General features: G+C 38.6%; 1 protein-coding gene across 1 annotated transcript in view; it reads right to left on the reverse strand.

Moving 5' to 3' along the window:
* LOC124157163 overlaps window positions 1-19,687 on the reverse strand; it is a 373,770-nt gene that overhangs the window by 166,919 nt on the left and 187,164 nt on the right. Inside the window, exon 4 of the mRNA XM_046531680.1 lies at window positions 1,998-2,095. The gene's annotated coding sequence lies outside the window, so the exon portion shown is untranslated. The remainder of the gene's footprint in view (window positions 1-1,997; window positions 2,096-19,687) is intronic.

The following is a 19,687-nucleotide window of genomic DNA, read 5'->3' on the forward strand; positions in this document are numbered from 1 at the left end:
ATCATTTTTTAGGGATGGAAGTATTAATAGGGATCACCGTCCCTATTTTTATCACCTTGGAGACTAATATTCAAAATCATTTTAAAATCGGAAAACGTTACCTGTTGCGCATCATAAATATTGAAGGCATAGATAGTGCACGATTTTAAGTAAATGACAGGCATGAAATTTGAAGCTATCCGTGTGATAATGCCTAATAATGTTGTATTATGTACATGACGATTGACTTCGAAATATGTAAAAAAAATTGACAGAGGGAGACGTCAGTGATAGAAAATAAATGCGAATGATTACAGAGGAAACTAAAATACTGTCGTTTAATTTGGTCTATGGATTTCATGGCATTTTATCAATTTTAATTCGAGAAGGAGAAATAAGTATTCACATTTATCGCAAAGGTTAAGTTTAGTGAAAATCTTGACAAATGTTCTTCGGTGGTTGCTAATTTTCTTCAGATTTTGTTCCTTATAGGTGTCGTTCCACTTGGAAGTTAAGCCTGAATCACACGATCGTTTTTCCCGTGAAAATGATCCTGTCATTCGGGCTTTACGCAACAATAGCCGCCTCATCGCCTATATCCTTCGTGGCCAAAAAAGGAAGACAATTTCATTCTTCAACATTTCTGCGGGCGATATCGCGGGAAGATAGCGGAAAGTCGAAGGAATGGATGACATTTAGGTTCTTCCCCCTTCTTTGCTGTAATTTCTTATAACGAAGAATATGCCCATCAGCAACATAGGACCGTTTACCATGACAGGAGGAGGTTGGAGAAAATGCCCAAAGGGATATGATTGCTTCACGCTTTATCCCTTACTTTAAATCTTGATTTCATCTATATCTACATAATACCCCGCAAGCCGCCTCTATTGGTGCGTGTAAGGATATGTTCTTACGAAAATACGCCTAGCATTTATTAAAGTCCTTTATTTTTCGGAGGAAAAACGAACTCCCGGGCCTAAATATGCCCAAAAACTTCGGGTTCTGATTCCACTAATTATTTCCCAACTCCTATAAATTTACACTCATTATGACTCTGTTGTTGCCTAAGTTTTCTCTCTCCGATGACAGCCTTGACTCGATTTAACTTCTATATTGTGATATTCTGGGTTTTCCTGAGAAATGTCAAGGCTCGTGAGTAGTTCACATTCTTAAGATTGCGAAATGATAATGACTTGGGCGAGAAAAATATGGTTTTCAAATTCAGCAATATATTTCTGATTTTTTATCGCTGGGGATAATTCCAATTTACGCCGGGTTTTTTGAAAGTTGGGATTTCAATATTATTGGAATCCTTCAAGAGAAGCGTTAAAGTCAAGGCCGGATGGATATATATATAATCCCGAAACAATAGGTAGCGGTGATTTGAAGGAGCTTTCACCGCAAAAATTGTCCATTTTGGGCTCCGCCCATGACATATTCCAGTCGCGGCCTTAGATCCTTAGTAGACGAGATTTTGAGCTTTTTCTACAAGCGTAAGTCTGATTATTTAAATTCACTTCGGATTTATTTCCGGGCATAATTACTTTACGTGTAGATCTGCATACTACCCCGCGAGCTACCGCAATAGGTATGTAACCGGGAAGTTGGAACACCAATTGTTAAAAAATAAAAAGGAAATGCGAATATCAAGTTCCAAATATAATGTATTAAAGTGATTCAGTGCTCGGAGGATAAAAAATACCGATGTTCATCTATTCGGCAAAAATTCTCTCAAAATTTATCGTTTTTATCGGACCTGGTTCTAATATGATGTTCTGCTTGTCGCTCTGAAAGATATCCATTCTCAATTGCTTAAGCAGTCAAAGCCTAGCGCGCAGCCTCTGAGTCTCTAACAGCTCCTAGCCTCATTTGTTTAACAGATTAGTTGTAACCTTCTGTCACAACGTTATTAGTTTGCTATAATTTAAAAAAAGTGAAGATTACCCATTTCTTGGGAAGATTATCTGTTTTGGAGTACATTTTCAAACACCTGTTTAGGGACAAATGAATTCATTTACCTTTGGAGTACCCCACTGGGTCTGTTCCCTTGAACCGCGTGAGCTTATCGATTTTGGAAGATCCAGTTGATTGGGCTGTGGCAGATCTGATGTATAACCTGAGAATAGAAGAAAGATAAACGTAAGCTTGTATTCAATTTTTTTTCGAAAACTTATGGGACACTCTAAATAAAAATTTAGGAATGTGATTAATTTCAATTTGATACTTGAGGCACTTTGATACTTTGCCAGTGCAAAAAATATTTTAGCGGAATTTATCATAGCCTATATACCTTATAGAATAAGTAAATTTATAGCTCAAACTAATTTTTAAATTATCGTTATTTAATTCGATAGAAGTTTATCAAATACTGCTGAAAAATGGTTATGACTATTCATAATTCGATTGCACTGACATGAATTCGACTAGAAACCAAGAAATTTTCCTTCCCCTTTTTTACAAAATGGTTATGGACATAATTTTAAGGTATATTAGTTAACGCAATTTTCACAGAGATATAATTTTTTCATGGATATCATTAAAAAATATACATGTATACCATTTCAGTTTAAATCAACTGCATAACATAAATAAACGAGTATATAAAGTGTACTAAAAGTGTATAGATATATTCGATTTTTGGGTAAATTCTGAAAAAAATCATAATAGTAATGCGTGCTTTATAACGTATACAGTAAAAGTGTATGGCATTTTCACACATCGGAGGAAGACTTTTTGTGTCCGCATTAGGCATTCAAGGTGTATATTCATCACTAGGTCCACTGCTGCCCAATGATAAATACCTTTTGGGTGGATTTGCATGGACACCACAGACTTCTCATTTTTCCCCCAGCAGTTGCCTAGGCAACGTGAAAGTAGACCTCCACTTCATTGAAACATCAAATGCGTTGGCATGGAGACCCAAAAGGAGAGGAGAAAATATATATCTGAGTGAAAATTCCTTTCTTTTTTTCTGTATTTCCAAGTAATAAAAGATTTTCATCTGTGCATGAACGCGGTACACCGTGAATATAAACGGTTGAACATTTTTTTTTTAGATTTAGGTACGGTATACAGAAACAGATCATATCTCTGTGACATTACGTGGGGTGAAAACATAAAAAGGACCTAAAAGGACAATTTTTGAATTCTCCTTGCAGTTCAATTTGCCGTTTATTGTTTGTAATCTCTATTGAAACAAGTAGGTGAAATCGAGTATATAAAAAATTAGTTTTAAAGTAACGAAACCCAAGAATCCGGTGACTATGGAAAATCATGAAGTGTACTCTCACTCGCTCAGTGATTCAACCATTAGGTTGGTTTGAATAGGGAAGGGCGGAGCTCAGTCCGAGCTAAGCCAAAGGCGCATGAATAACAACCATTCAGGTGATGGGGCCAGTTCCTTTCTCTGTGCCACCTCGGAATTGGAAGAGTTTTGTTTTGGGCGTCCCAAGGACCTTTCCAGCACCATCTAAGTGCTCTACACGCTCAGATACAACGCTCCCCACATACAAGTACATTTACAGGGTACCAATCCACCTTTTTGTGCAAAAACATAAGAGAACATTGTACATATAAGGTTTCATAAAAATGAAAACTTTCATTTAATTATTTACTTAAATTGTTTTTTCGAATAGGTACAGCCACGACGCCTGTTGAGGGGAACATTTTAACAAAAACATGAAATGGGAGAAATACGATAGCAGTATTAAAAACCAACAAAAAATAAAGCAGTGGAGAGAGAGGACAACATTCAATTAGCTGGCGGATGGGCTAACGATTGTGCAGGGAAATAGTTGAATGAAAAGTAAAAAGGGTCGATGGAGGAAGGGTCGGTTTAGAAGTTGGTTAGGGAGATACTGGGAATAGGCAGATGGAGTAGGGGGAGCAAGCGGGTGGAACGAGTTGGTATTCTAAATTTCAACAGAATAAAGGGATTTAGTGTGGTCAGTAGTTGAAGTTTGATCAATTTTTATGCCCTTACGAACCTAGTAAATGTAAATCTAAAAACGTTTCTTTTCCCACCTCGGCAACGTTCGGGCGATGAAAATCATTGGATTTTGCATAACTTTATTCTGTATATAATCTTGCAGCGTGAAGATAGATAGGATTTCTAAATGAATCCTGATTTTATTCTGGCGTGCTGTGAAAAGCGACGCTTCAGATCAAGGGCGATCAAAAGAGTCACGAACCCGTTGATGTGAATTTGAATGACGCGAGATGCAAGGCTTTCGGCAAAAATTATAAGCGCAAATATTTCGCTATCGACCGCGGACAGTGGTGCTTCCCGACCGTGGGGGAATATGACCTCCGAAGAGCACGATCCTGTGTACGAGGGCATCAAGGTAATGAGGAGAGGTTATGTGTGCCAACACCGAAACGGAACTCTTCCTCTCCGACCTGACGATAACTGTAAACAAAAACACGCGGCCGGAAGTGAATAGGAGATTATGCGACCTGTTCTACAGCGTGGGCGTGTTTATGGTGACAAAAACTTACTGCTTATTAAAAAAAAATACCGTCAAGCTGTGCATTTGTTTATTATTTTATTTTCCACATCATATTATGACAACTTTTTCTTATATTTTCATAAAGTAGATAAATTATACAATAAACGTCTAAATTTCATAAATTTAAAAGTCAATTAACAACAAAAAAGTCCTAAAATTACTTTGAAGCAGCTCTCCATTACGCTCTCATATCCGTTAGCCTTTTAACAGTTACGTATTCATTCTCTTTTAAATAATTTTTAATCTGTCCTATGTAACTCATTCGGGGACGTCCCTTGCCCTTTCTTCCCTTCCCCTTCAATTCCACAACAGTTTTTAAACTACAGGTGAAATATGCTGATGACCATAGATGTAATCGAGTAAACATAGTATAACATCGAATAGAAAATTCCTGAATTTGCCTTTTTTTAGTATTTTCAGAAATTTATCTTTTAATTTATCTTATATAAAAGGAAATGGCACTTTCAGTCAGTATAAGTATTTTGACAACTCATTCTTTAATTTTATTCGTATGATTCTTTGTATGAATATGGAGCCATAATGGTTTAAGGGGATGGCATGATTGACATTTCGCTGGATCTATTGTATTGCTACAAGTTAAGCAGATTTGTATTCCACTGGCCCCATCGATGCACGCGACTAGTAGTTTGGTCTTTTGAGCAATGGCATCATCAAATTTTGACACTTTTATCCATCTCACACGATAACGTTAATCGATAACACGATCGTAATAACGTAACACGACACGATAACGCGATAACGTAAATCGTAGCACGATAACATGATTGCTAGTAAAGCCTAGTTGCCGATATTTATCAAGAAAAACTTGTATTTTGTGGCTTTAATTATAATTGCTATAGAGGTCATGAACATACTCACACCACCATCATTTTTGAGGCTCAAAGTATCTTCGTGGTCTTCACCGTATTAAGCAGATTTGTATGAATCTTTCGTTGTCAGCCCTCCCAATCCTACTGAAAATGAGTCTTCCACATCTTTACACATCCTTGATCCACCCCACCCCCATTTGTCCTTCCGAGATGAGCACCCTCGAGCCTCAGTTCGCATATTGCTTACCTCTCTCCGTCGTCTGCCGAACCCCAATCCACCGTTACTTCCTCCTCCGCGTAGCCAACCTTCAAACCCATCGTCCCTTGACCCCTCCTCGAGTGCCCTACACCTCTCATCATCCGCACCGCTACTCCAATGGCTTGTTCCGCATTTGCCGCTTCCGGTTCAGAGGGAGCCGACGCGTTCGCCAAGAAGAACCAGAGCTACGCGCGCGGCCCTCTCGTTTTCCCTTTTCGTTCGCTTTTTAATTTCTCTCTATCCTTCCCCCTTTCTTCGCACCCCTTCGTGAGTCTCCTTCCTTTCTTACTTCCTCACCCACTCAGTGATTATTTTCGAAATCTTACGGAATGAGCAGTTGCATTATGGTCTTGCTAAGCGCCAGTTCATCAGTAGTTTACATGTTTACTCATTACGTTGGTGCAGTATATTTGGCATGTTTGTATTTATACAAATGCATGTCTTCAGATGCGCAAATAAAAGTGCATATATACGTTTGCACATAAAAAAAGCATACTCGTACACTTATGCACACACAACGATACAGATATACAGCCCTACCGTCAGAAAAAATTACCATCATTGAGAAAAAGACTAGAGTGAAGTTTTCGGATTCGTGGATTAATTCGAGGTGAGCTCTCACCAACCTTCGGGTTGAATAACTGAGAGAAGAATTTGTTCGCACGCCCCGTACCTTCCGTCCCAGCGTCCCCTCGCGTCGCTGCATCACTGCCCCCGCCGTGAAGTCGGTCGGTGTCACCAAAGTGCTCCCAAAGCGCAGCGTGTGCACTCTTGCTCACCTGAGCACGCCCTGGCTCCCAACGCCCGCATCCATTACCCCCGGATTGGCACGCTTGACTTTTTATGATGCCGGCCGACCAAAAAAATGAAATGGCTCATCCAAGACATGGGAGAATGGGGAAAAATGTGTGTCGCGAAGTTTGTATTTTATTTTTAGGAATCGGGATTGCTATAGATTAGGGGGTAGCATGCTGTTCTCGAAAAAGAGTCCATGCTGTTCGCTAAAAGAGGGTTTATTGTATTAATTAGTTATTTTGAAGGCACGCCGATGATATGATCATGTTTAATTGCAAAAAGTAGAAAGTTAAAAGACAGATAATCTTCTGAAGAGCCACAGATGGCTCGGAAGGACTCAAAATGTGAAATAAATTATGATCTAATTCTATAATTTTTCTGAAAATTTGATGCTGAAATGTCTGCGAAATTGATACGTTCTTATTTCGTCGGAATTTTTGTTTTTCTTTAGCGCGAAAGTTGTATGTTAAATGAATATTTAAGCTCAAAAATATACCTGTGAATTGAGAAATGTTTACTTAAATGAATTTCATTATTATTTTATTTTATAAATATAAAATGAAAAAACACATCATCATCATCATCAGCCATAAAATTTTGAGATCGATAATGGAAGATAAACACTTATTCAATGTTTTTGCACACTATAATGTAAAAAATACGCAAGCTTCAGCGGGTAATCAGCACCTTGAAAATTAAGAATTTTTTTATGAAACCGGGGTCGGTCATTGTTTCTTATGGGGTAAAACATTAGTAAAGAAGCGTTTTTTACCATCATAATAAAATTTCGAAAAGATAAGGCCCGAGTCAATTTATTTTAAATCCTGAGTTTGCTTTGACATGTTTCCTCACTGAATTCTCTAAAGACGCCAATGACCTACTGATTTCATATTACATCTATCATAGGTTAGGACTAGCATATTTACTGCTAATTTGAGACCTTCCTTTTCCTCTATGGTTCAGGAAACGATCGATAACTTCTTCAGAGAAAGTGCATTCTTTTCAATGGAAAACTGTCAATTTTTTTGGCCTTCCAAACGGTAAATTTTGTCCCTCATTATTGGTCAATTTAGATGAGAAAAAATGTTAAAGACTGAAATAAAATCTATCATTTGCAGATTACCTTTGTGGGTACAAATTATATTATTCATAACTCGCGGAAATAGCTTTTACGAAATGGGAAACAATACACGTAGCTTTCATCGAGTAATTCACCCAATAATGCTGGATACAATTGCAAGACTATCGACGTTCCCACCGCAAGTAATGCAACGCTTCGAGGAGCACGTGTTTCTCATCGTCTTCAAGCGTCCAGGATTCATTCGGAATCCACTTAGATTCCTGAGTGCATTCGCGACAGAAATTTGCCAAATGAGCGTCTCGTGACATGTCGCTCGTCGAAACCTTGGAAGGAGAAACTGAAAACCTTACCCGGTGTGAAATCCGAGAAGTATTTACCAATATTTTATTTGCTGGGAAAGCATCAGGCATTATTTCGTTTATGTAATAATTGTACAGTTATATAGACTTCAGTATACCGGTTGTATGATGTATAATAATTCATATACATCTTTATAATCGGCAAAAGAATTATTTACCACAATTTATAATTTCCATGGAAATATAGTGGGGTTGTAATACGATGTTCTCTGTGTCGCTCTGAAAGATATGTATTCTCAATTGCTCAAGCAATCTGAGCCTAACGAGAGCCTCTAGCAGCAAGCACCCTAAATAATTTACGTGTAACTATTTCTGTAAGCCCTTGGCAGTTTTTGGACGAGAAATATTAGGGAAAAACTTACGACCCAGCCAGAAATCGAACGTGGAATCATCTGCTCCGTAGTCAAACTCGTCATCCTTTGCGCCTGGGGCACGTATCACCATATAGCCTGAAGGTGTATAGCTCGCCTGACCTCCGGAGATGCATGGGGGGGAAGGGTTTGCGGGTGAACATTACTTGTGTTGGCGGAAGGGAATTTCCGCTGTTGGGTTGGTTCCATACGGATGCCATCCATTGGATGAGATGATGCCGGGGTGGAATACCAGCGCTCGTAATACGATGATGGCCGGAGAGAGGGGGATGGGGAAATGCTTGGCCCTGCTTCCGTCAGAGCCAGTCGGTCCGAGAGGAGGTAAAAGTTATCCCACTCCGGCATGGGGATGTAGGGTATTAGAAGCTCACCAGTTTTGCGGTCGGATACAAAACAGGAACTGATGGAAAATGGGAAAGCTTCAATGGTTTGGGGGAAACCACATTGGAGGGGGGGGGGGGTTGAAGCTAAAATTCTATTTTAATGCTTCAGAAAAGTTACCCAACACTCCCGTTCGGATTCCAACTTAAGGAAAATGTGACCTATTGATCGATTTAGTGGGTAACCACACTTTGATGATTTATGTCAGTGTACCTTTCCTTACTTTTTGGGGTTATTCATTCGTGGAAGGCCTGTCGGAACCATTGATAAAGGATGAGACATGAAGGATATATTTTGTTATTGTAATATATCAAGTTTTTATTTTGCTAGAGAATTCGCTAAAAACATTTAATTTTTCGCCTTGCCAAATATATTCACAACATTTTGGAATTAGATCATTGTGATTCAAGAGTATCCGGGAATTGAACGAATAGCAGGGAAAATTAAAGATAGATCTGGTGCTTTCCCGACGAATGTATTTATAAGATTTTTCGTGATTTCATTTGGGTGAGAGTGTCCATTTTCTTCAACATTTCGAGGTCCGACAAGTTCCTCGTCATAAGGGAATGGTGCTGGTGCCACGCCTGCTCCCTGTATTTATAGACCGTGGCCTGTATAAAAAAAGATGTAGGTCATGGAATCTGCATCATTCCTTGATGACGAGGAAATTGTTAGACTTCGAAACGTTGGAGAAAATGGACGCCCTAACCCGGACAAACCCCAGTAAACCTCATTCAGTCACTAGAGAAATTTATTCGAAATTTAAGACCTACGATTCTTGAGCGTGGTAATCAACGGTGATTGGATTAGGCTGGAGTTATTCTTAATAAATATCGTTTCATATCATTTATTTTCAGAGGGAGAAAAATTATACCGGTAAAAGTCAGAATTATACCGAGCTCTCTCGTGATAGAGAAAATACACGAAAAAGGAACGTAAAAATCAAAAGCACATTGAATTTGAGAGTGAATGGCAGTTTTTCCCCTCCTGAAAGAATGAGAGAATGTTTTTTCCTTTGATCTGAAACAATCACCGCAGGAGAGTTACCGTGAGCGTATATTCAACCGAGTAATTCGCAAACCTCATTTTCTGCTGAGCCTTTTTCATCCTCATTATCCATTGGCATTCCCCCACATGTTCTGAAACGCATTTATCATGATGTTCTTCGGTTGTATGCGATTTCTGAATTCTCCCTTCCAATCTTTCTTTACAGCCCCGGCATTTAGGAGTTCTAGCTGTGAAATTGTGACGGAGAGATGATATTTGGTTTCTATAATATTTTTGGCCGCTAAACCCGAATACCTCCAAATAATTTCTGATTGAAAAACGATGTTTTTCGCGAAAATATAAAAATGATCTATGTTTCCCAAGATTATTATTTATTTAATCTTCTACTCTTCAGTGGAAGTTACGGAAACAGGGAATGCAAATCCTTCTCCGCCAAAATAAGTGGAGAAACTGAGAGCTCATCGATGTTTTTAGATATTTTCGTAACACAAATCGTTTCTCAGTAAGAAATTGTGTTCAGCAGTTACCGGCTACCAAAAATCATCTCTCCATTGTAATTTCACAGCTAGATCCTTTACTGTAGTCCTTATAGCTTGGCCTGTTATTATGACTTCCTCCTTTTCAGTTGTCACCTTATAAATCGTATGCAACGTTCTCCCTTCTTCATCCACATTTTATTCCAACCTCTTCGCAGATGATTTTTCTGTAGGCTCTGGCACTATTTATCCTCATGAAAGTGAAAGCGACGAAAGTGTTATAATTTTTTTTATTCCCATTGGGCGTGGCCTCTGTTGCATGAAGAGCGTGACTCGTGCATTTTTCCCTCATTCCTCCGACAAACGCCTGGGCTCTCTCCCTCGGCTGCGATAGAAATTGTCGCTCGCTCCGCCCCAGGATTTTTATTGCAGTTGTATGCATCATGGATATCTTCGTGTGTGCATGTGCTTGTAGAAAATCATGGCGTGTGTTGCAGTGAAAAGGAAAATAAATATAACTTGAGATAACAGTGACAAATGCTTTCTCCTATTTCCTCTTACGAAGGTGTGCTGACACGTGTGAGTCGGCAGCTCTGGAAAAAGAGGTATTCTCGGGAAAAGCCCTGTTAGAGAATATAGAGTTTCAGGTTTATCTGGCTCGGGGAAAAAGCATTTTATGAAAAATTCATATCCTTTTTCGTACTGTGCTCCTTGCTTCCATGCTTCACAAAAAGTGCTATTTCATTGCTATATCATCATCATCATCATCACTGGTCAACAACCCTAGGATTGGTTTGACGCAGATCTCCAATCAGTTCTCCTATCAGTTAATCTTTTCACACCTACGTATTTCTTCTCTTTCACATCTCTCTTTACTAGTTCCTATAGCGGTATATAATGGGGATATAGATATTTAAATATTTAAAATTTGGGAAGTAAATTAAAAATGAGAACTATGTCAAAAATGTGATGTTGATATTCCTCCAACTTCTGTTCAGTTAAAATGACATAAAATGAGTTCATTTTTAAAACAGTGTAGATCGTCCCCTCAAACAGAAATGCCTATCCAACATTTATTTACTTCAATTTAATATTTCAAGGTTGAAGGCGTACATCTTGATTCAATAAATACGCTTTTTTTAACTTCCTTGATGCATAGGTTTAAAGTTATTAAATGGTACAAGAGCAAATGTGATCACTTCGTACCCCTACTATTTTTATGCTCCTTGTATGGTGCAATTTTCAGTTGTCGATTGTTTGAAAAAAGAACAAATAATTCATTCAAAATTTTCATTCGCCAATTGTGATCTTTTGGAATTATTGTGGCTTAAATTTTCTGTTACCTTAGTGATAATTACTTATTCTGTAAATAATGGTGCAAAATAGCCCTGATGCCTTCGTATGTAAGGATATTTTCCGCATATCTCGCTGTAATCCGATGAGTTTTTGATGCCTACTTTAACTGATGCAAACGCTTGCTTCTCAACCTCTTGGCTCCAATTTGGTTCACCGTGTCATTAAGAGCATTTCTCACTCTGGATGATAAAGTAAGACATTATTAAACTAATTAAATTCTCGGCACCAATTTTCCGGTTTCCCCGAATGGTGACCTTCTCACCCTCACGAATCAAATGTGCTAATTTGTATAGAATATTTTACCATGAGTTTTATAATAATGCAAGAGGGGGAAAATTTCGTCTTAATGAGATAAATATTTCGGTGCTGCAGTTTCTCACCCGGAATATATCGCCGAGGCACTTTAAAGTAGGTAACATAATGCACTTGCAAGCCCTTGGCCGATAAGTACTCCGTTTTCTGTTATTTTGAAGTGTCTTCGCGAGGTAGTTAAAAGTTTTATGGAGCTGCTATATGAATGTCTAGGAATGAGAGGACAAGAGGATTTAGCGGGGCTACCGAAACATTTTCTTATTTGCTGTCTCATTTGTTAACAAGAAAAAAATATGGAAGGAGAAGTTATCAAGTTAGTGCTCGACGTCGTGGGCGGAGAAAGGAAAATGATGGCTGAAATAAAATGGACAAAGAATACATAAATCGCGGGCATATATCTCGCACTGATAAAAACTGACTCAGGAGAGATATTGATATCAAAAGCAAATATTTATTTCGTACAGCTTGCTATCCAATTCATGCTGATTCATGGTATATCCGGCGAAAACATTGTTTTTCCGCGATTAATTGATACGAAGTATGAAGGAAGCTCTTCATAAATAACTGTATAATATGCTTCGGGATTTCAAGGACATAAAAAAAAATTGTTTATTTAATTTACTAATCGTCACGATCCTAGACCTGATTCCAAGACCGTGCTTTGGTTAGTGCCTAGCAATAGTAGTTGGAGAGTGTTTTCTTTGGGAAAGCGATTTCATAATACAAAAAAGGATAACTTATCCCGTCTTTGGTTATTTTTGATGCTTGTCATCGCTGATGCCTTATGCAAATATTAATTAGAAAATATAACCGCTAAAACCATCCAGGTCGTTTCCTCTTTCGGCAAGGATGAAAGTTTGCCATAGTCACCTTGGAAATACTCGCATTCGCCACCAATAGGGTTCACGTAGCCATGTTTAAATCGACCTCTTTTTCCCCTCTCTCAAATCCTCTCTTGTGGAAAAAGTCTCGCTACAAATCACGTGCCCCGATTGGACGAGACATTCCAATTTCCCGGTCCTCTTGCCCGAGAGTGCTTTTCCCGCTCGGCCGAAGTCTTAGCAATGAATGGAAACGTCGCATGCCCTTAATTTAGAGCCAGTGGGCCGCTTAATGAGGAATTGCCAACGCAACTAATGATGTTAATCCATTAAGATAAAGAAAGATGACTTTTGTCCCTTGCGCTTGAAGTATTTAGCACGAACCGATAAACGGCTGTATTCAATCTGAATTCTCTCTTTCACAGAGCACAGTCTGGGATTCCTTCAAATATGGCGTCATTTTCGACGTTCTTACAAATTCGCGTCCTCTGTTTTACTTGTCCAACTTAAGTTTCTATTCTCCGCTTTTGTGACGTGGAAAAGGAGAGTACCAACTGAGACATATCATCGTCATTATAAGTTAGCAATTGTAATCACTCTCCAAGTCTTTTCATACCGACGTACTTTTGTTTTTCAATACCCAAGTAACCTATGCAAAATGGGGCATATGGGGCAGCCCAATACATTTATTCTCGCCCACTTGTCCCACGACAATTGCATTTATCAGACCAGCATACCTCATAATGTGGCCTACTAAGTTGTTCCGTCCTCTCCTTAAGGTTTTTAGAAGATTTATTATTTGAGCTATATCGCTGACCATTTCTCTTTTGCTCTGTCGATAGTTGGTAATTCGGCTTCCTAAGACACAAAACTCTTCCACCTGTTCATACGCCTCTTTTTCTGCTTTCATATTTGTTAACCTGTTTTATCATGGTGGTGTCATCCCTTCTCAATTTGTGGCCCTGCCATTTTAAACGTTTACTATTCATTGTTGAAAATTTATCCAGCTCTCTGTAAATATCCCTCATTTATCTATTTTTTTCCGATTCTCAAAACTCCAGCTACATAAATTGATTCCAGCATTTTCCTTAGTACTTTGTTTTCAAAGGTTATGAACTTTTTTCTGAAGACTGCTGGAGACCAAAATTCGCAGCCGTAGAATATTATAGGTTATCATAGGTGGTTTATTTAAATATATTCTGAATGAGGTTTTTTCCGAGCTTGTTTAGGCCACAGTAGGATCTTCACGCTGTTTTAATTCCATATGGAATTTAAGTCTCTTTTTTACTATTACTAACTATTGTTACACAAAAATATGTAAATTACTTCGCTAAATTAAAGTTTTGGTCCAATTTTTTAAATGCTGATGCTTCATTTACCGCTTCCATGCGTGTTTTCATATACTGTGCTCGGGAAAAATCTAAACAAAGAAATTATAATAAGTTAAATGAAAAGGTTAAAATTTTCTGTCCAACCGAATATTTGACTAGCTTTATCTCGGGTAAGATAACGCACGTGATCACCTCACGTGATTTCGGTAATTTTGCTAATCTTCCTTGCCCTTCCTCCATCCACCGACCTTTCCTGGAATGTTAATTGCTTTCATTATCGGGATTTCTTATGGAAAGCATGGCTGATGTTTCCTACCTAAATTTTCCCTATCTCACCCTCGGAGTTGGCCGCGCTGGTTATTTCTGGTTCAGATTAGAGGAATACATTTTCATTTTAAATACAACGTAATGGATTCACGGTCTGCGTAAAAGGTAACCACGGCGAAGCAAATCCTACGTTCAGATTCCGATCGCAGCGCAGTCCTTAATCCTTTGAAGAACGGAGGCTGCCCTTGCGGAATAAAAATTTCGATGCTTTTATTTTTTTTTTCGCTAAGCTCAGCCGCGAGCGGTAATCTCGGTTTTCCACTCTGTTTCTCTCTCTCTCTCATTTCCGTTTAAATTCCTCCCTCGCGAAAACACAACCCTCTCCTTTATCTTGTTTCTCTATAATTGTGTCGGAATTTTATCTGACTCCCGGTCTCAGTCTGTGTCAATATATTGTGATGTCTCGATTGTCAAGGAGGGAAGAACAATCTCTTGCACAAAGGATCGTTTATGAGCACAATACGAGAAATCACGAGGCCTATTTATGTCTTTACCGCCACAAAAAACAATTTCCATGAAGTGATTGTCCAACATTTTGTCCATTAACGCTTGAGCAGACAGATCAATTCAAATATTTGGGCAACGCGATGTAGAGGAACTGATACATCAGTAAGGACATTAGGAAGAGCATTCCGTTGGCGATTTAGGCGTTCATGAACAGATATGAGCTTATGAGGCGATCGTTACGTAAGAGTTAAAAGAAAAGGCTGGTAAAGAGTATTATCCGAAGTGTATCGCTCTGAGGTGCGTAATCATGGGCGCTTAGAAAGAGGGAAGAGAGAAGACTGGTAAGAAAAACCGCCTAGAATGGTCTTAAAACTTATTTTTGCGTTGTTTCAAGTTCAATGCTCAAGACATCTCGAGTAGTGTGGAATGATGCTTTGCAGATTATTCGTTTCTCACGAAGCACTCCAGTAAACACTTTTTTCCTCAATTTTTCTGCGTTCTCCATCCATATTCTTCATCAAGCCGCACAACACTGAGTCCCTCCATCCTCCGTGAACCCACCCAAGTGAAAGTTTCCCCATCCCCTTCACCGAGGCGATTCAATGGAAACCAGAATGCCATTCTTTTCGTCAGGAGCAGAACTGTTGCCCATAAATCTCGTAATGATTCCAAGCCTTCTGTTTCCTTCTCCCTCACATCTTCACTCTATCGTATCTCACATTTGTTTTCATGTTGTTTTACCATTCACCCTTCCTAAATTCACCATTCTTCTTTCCATACCATTCCACTCTTTAAACCAGAACGCTGGTCTTGGCGCTAAAATATACGCGCCGATGATTTATTTTTTTCGAAAACAAATTAATTTTTCCGTCCGTGTGATGATAGGCAGGGATTCTATATTCGCTTTTTTTAAGCTTTTTCTTTTCCTGCGAAATTAAGCTTTATTACCTCGAAGAACATAAGAATTATTTTAATAATCAAGGCCGAAAAATAAAAATGAAGACTCCCGTGTGTTTCATTTTTATCTTTTATCTCTTGAAAAGTTCGTAAATAATTTGTTTTGGCGAAAACATCCGAGACCCAATTCTTTTCCCTATGAACAATCTTCAATCTCCCCCTGATTAACCTTATTTTCTGCGTAATGCTCTTTTGTAGCTGCTTTTTCAGTTATTTTTGTAATCCGTTTGGTAATATTAGCCAGGTTGCAAAGCTTATTCAGACTTTATATGGGGCTCGTAAAATAGTTAGAATGTACACATCTTCCTTTGATAGAACTTTCATTAGTACCAAACCAATGCATTTACGGTTACCTAGGAAAACATACTACCCCATACGGCGCTTAAAGATAGTGTGGCGAGATGTATGTGATGGGCTTGTGATATGTAAATCAAAAGTCGAGAAGAGCATACAAAAAGCGTTAAATTATGTCTGTTACAAGTGTTAAATTATCTATTAAAGATTCTATAATGGAATACGAACACATCATATGGATAAAACATAATCACCCTTTTTTTAAGCAGTTGAACGCTAAATCAAGCCTAAGTAATGTCCGAACCAAGGAGTATAAATTTAGCAATGCGTGGAATCCCATTTAAAGAAAATAAAAGATAATAGTATACCTCCTTTTTATCCGAATTGCCTAATTGTTTTAGGAGTACCTTAATTCTTGTGGTTTATAGTTATATCTCACCGGCCTTTTGTTCAGTCAAACTAATTCATTCACCTTGATAAAGATGGACGAGTCGTCCGGTGAAATATTGGTGTTAAACAACGATTTTAACCGGTGGAAATTCCGAAAAGACTTCACGAAAATGCTTCGACTGAAAATAATTTCATCATATTTTGTCTCTAGCCCTTTCACTGCCAGCCCATTTCAGGTGGGATGTGCGAAGACTGCCAAGGCTATTTTCCGGAATTTGCAACATTTCAGGTATTAAAAATTTTCAGCTACTAAATTTTATTTTATACGTCTAGATTTTTTTGCCAATACTTAAGAAATATTTATATCTTATAACCGCAGATAGATTATGGGTATTTACTTAAATTAAAGCCGTTGAAAAGGTCACAATCACGAAAAAGAAGTCAAATAGGTCACGCCGATAAATTGGCCCATGGCAATTTTCGCTCAACCAGCGAGGGCCGATATATCGGCCCGGTGGGAGTAAAAGGGCTAAAGCAACTTTCCGGGTAGGTTGATACATCTTCTCCGACGTTTCGAGGCAATCAGCTGCTAACACCGCAACGCGAGAACTGACCGAAGGTATTTACCGACAATATCAGGAATTTATTGGCACAACACTTATACCCTGACAAGGGCGACGCAGCTAGTTGTCGCACCGTCGGAGAAGACGAAACAACAGACTCGGGAAGCTTGAGAAAAAAAACCGTCATCATTTGTTCATAGGTTTCATCGAACACTCTCATCAGGCATGCAATGTTAATTTCCAAACCTTCCCTACCTCCACAATTTGTCCCTCTGTAATTAACTCGTATCGGTCTCTCGCGCATTCCATCTGACTCCGTTGTTCTTCCTCCCACGTCTTGTTTTGCTTCAACTTCCTTTACTTCTTTACTCACATTGTCTTCTCTCGCCCTTGCTTTTCCTCACCTTTCTGCTTCCTTTATGCCGTGGCTCTGAGGCCGTATTCTTCTCTTCTTCTTTGGTTTCGCTTTCATTTCTCCCTTTTGTATTTCTTTCGTGGAAACAAATGAAAAAAGAACTAAAATCGTGCGCCCCCTTTCATTACGACTTCCCTTTCAATTATTCTACCCCTCCTCTTTTCCACCGAAGCAAGCAGGTGGGGAAAGTAAAGAAAGGTTTGCCACTGCTCTTTTTCCATTCCGAATTTCAACCTTGCTGAGTATGGTCTATAGTAACTTTGAAACCGTGCGAGTGACTGAGTGCGAAGTTACTTGTTTCATGCAGGGCTTCGGAAAACGTCCTTAGTGGAATAGCGACAAATTAAAGTTTATTTCTCCAACTGTGGCTTAGTAGGCACGAACTCCGTCTCATGCGCCACAGTGTGTTTTCGAGACGTCAGCGCCTTGTTCGGCAAAACCCAGTCTGAGATTCACTTTGGGAGGTGTTGTAAACCGGTACCATACCTGACAGGCGATCGGGAGATCTGTGCTCGTAATATATAGTTATTATGTGGAATTATGCACATTGCATGCCGATTTTACTTCTTTTCTATTTAAACTTTACATTGTAGAGCATTTCAACTATTAACGAATTTGTTGGCAATGCTTGGAATGGCATCGATTTATTTTTTGTGGTATCGTTTTCATGGCCTCGCATAGAACCTGTAATGATTGGAATTTGCATCAAGTATCACATTTCACCTCTAGGTATACCATTATATTGCGTAAGGTCTCTATATAATGCATCTCCGGAATCTCAATGTAATATCCTGCCGTTTCGTGAATAAAGCCAACGCAGAACAGCCCTTCTACGTAAGCGCTGGGTTGTACCTTACGGGAGAATGAATGTAAATAGTAATTGACTGCGAGGCCTTGTGAGGAATGGGGATCAGGGCTAATGCGCACGTTGACGACGTAATTTCCACGGCACTGCTGCATCAAAGGTGAAGATTAAAGCCCTCATGCCTACGAGTTTCCATACTTGCATTTGGACGCTGGTGGCGCGTGTTCTATGATAATTTCGTCTAAAATGAATTTTTTTGCTTAGTTATCGGATGGAATATTTTGAGTTTCTTGAGACGGAAAAAGATTCCTCAGAAAAGCGAAAGCAGTATGCTAAAGGCTATCCTTTTATTCTTGAAGGATTTTTTGTTGGTTTTACCGCCTTTGAATTCGTATTAATATCTATGATTTTCGCTATTTGTTACCATTAATATTGACTTTTAAATGTAAAATACATTGATTTATGGCTTATTGAGAGTCATTTATTGGACTGGTAATTCGAAATCTTTTGAAAAGGCATTTCAGCGTATGACTTTTTTCTCTCGCAGGGGCTATTAGATAAATCTGGCTAAACCATTACTACAATTTTAGTATTTAAAATATTAAGGGCAATGACAAGGTATCATATTCTTTTATATCTAGATCTAGTTACAAATATGCTACCTACATACGGGTATGCTACCCCTGCATAGCTATCACAAGTGGCCGCACATGAGGTGGGGCTGGCAATGGTTTTTATCAACCATTTGGATTATTTGGAGTCAGATGCTCTACTCGAGTGCTTTTTGCAGAAGCCATTATCTTCCAAAATTCAATTTTCCAGGATTGAATAACTGAAAGACCTAGTCAAGGAGAGTTAACTAAATGTGCTAATTGTATTTTGCTCTAAGTTGCAAACTCACTGATATCCTTATTTATAATTTAAGTAACTGAGGTAATGTGTAAGAAAGAGATTTTTATGTCCTTCCGCGTCACTGTCGGGCGATGAATGAATGAGAATATGATTCATGTACTCTCCTCTCGGGATAATTACTCGTGCTACTACGCCAAATTCTGTCTCTCTGCTTTGTTTAGTCCTGCAGAGAGGCTTAGGAAATAATACTTGGTCAAGGTAGCATGATGACATGAAAAATATCAGTTCATGCCTCGCCAAAAAACCGTATTTAAGGAAACTGCATGTTTTATGAAGTAATCTGCTTTTTGGACTCCGGTCCCTAATCCATATTCTTCAGCACCACAGTCTACTTGACGAAAGAAGAATAAGACTTACCTTCAAAATATTGAGTTGAAGTTAGACGCTGAGTTCATTAAAAGAAGAAATAGTTGAAATAGTTGATCGGAATTTAGGAACACATCCTTACTAGCATTCTGTTTGTTGATACTGTTAAACCGTGCTCAGAAGTCCTAATGAAACAAGGTTAACTGCGGTAAATAATAGTCCTAAAACATGATATAATATGCTTTCGTATATTTTTTATGTCTGCGCTATTATTTGTACGTGGCTCATGAGAATTATACCCGTGTAGATCGAGTAACATTTAATGCAGAGGAAGAGGAGATTCATTGTACAATTACTACTTTTGAAATTTCTTTATGCATCAAAAAAGTTCTTAAGGAATTGCA

This window comes from Ischnura elegans, chromosome 4, assembly GCF_921293095.1.
Source record: "Ischnura elegans chromosome 4, ioIscEleg1.1, whole genome shotgun sequence".
Lineage (NCBI taxonomy): Eukaryota > Metazoa > Arthropoda > Insecta > Odonata > Coenagrionidae > Ischnura > Ischnura elegans.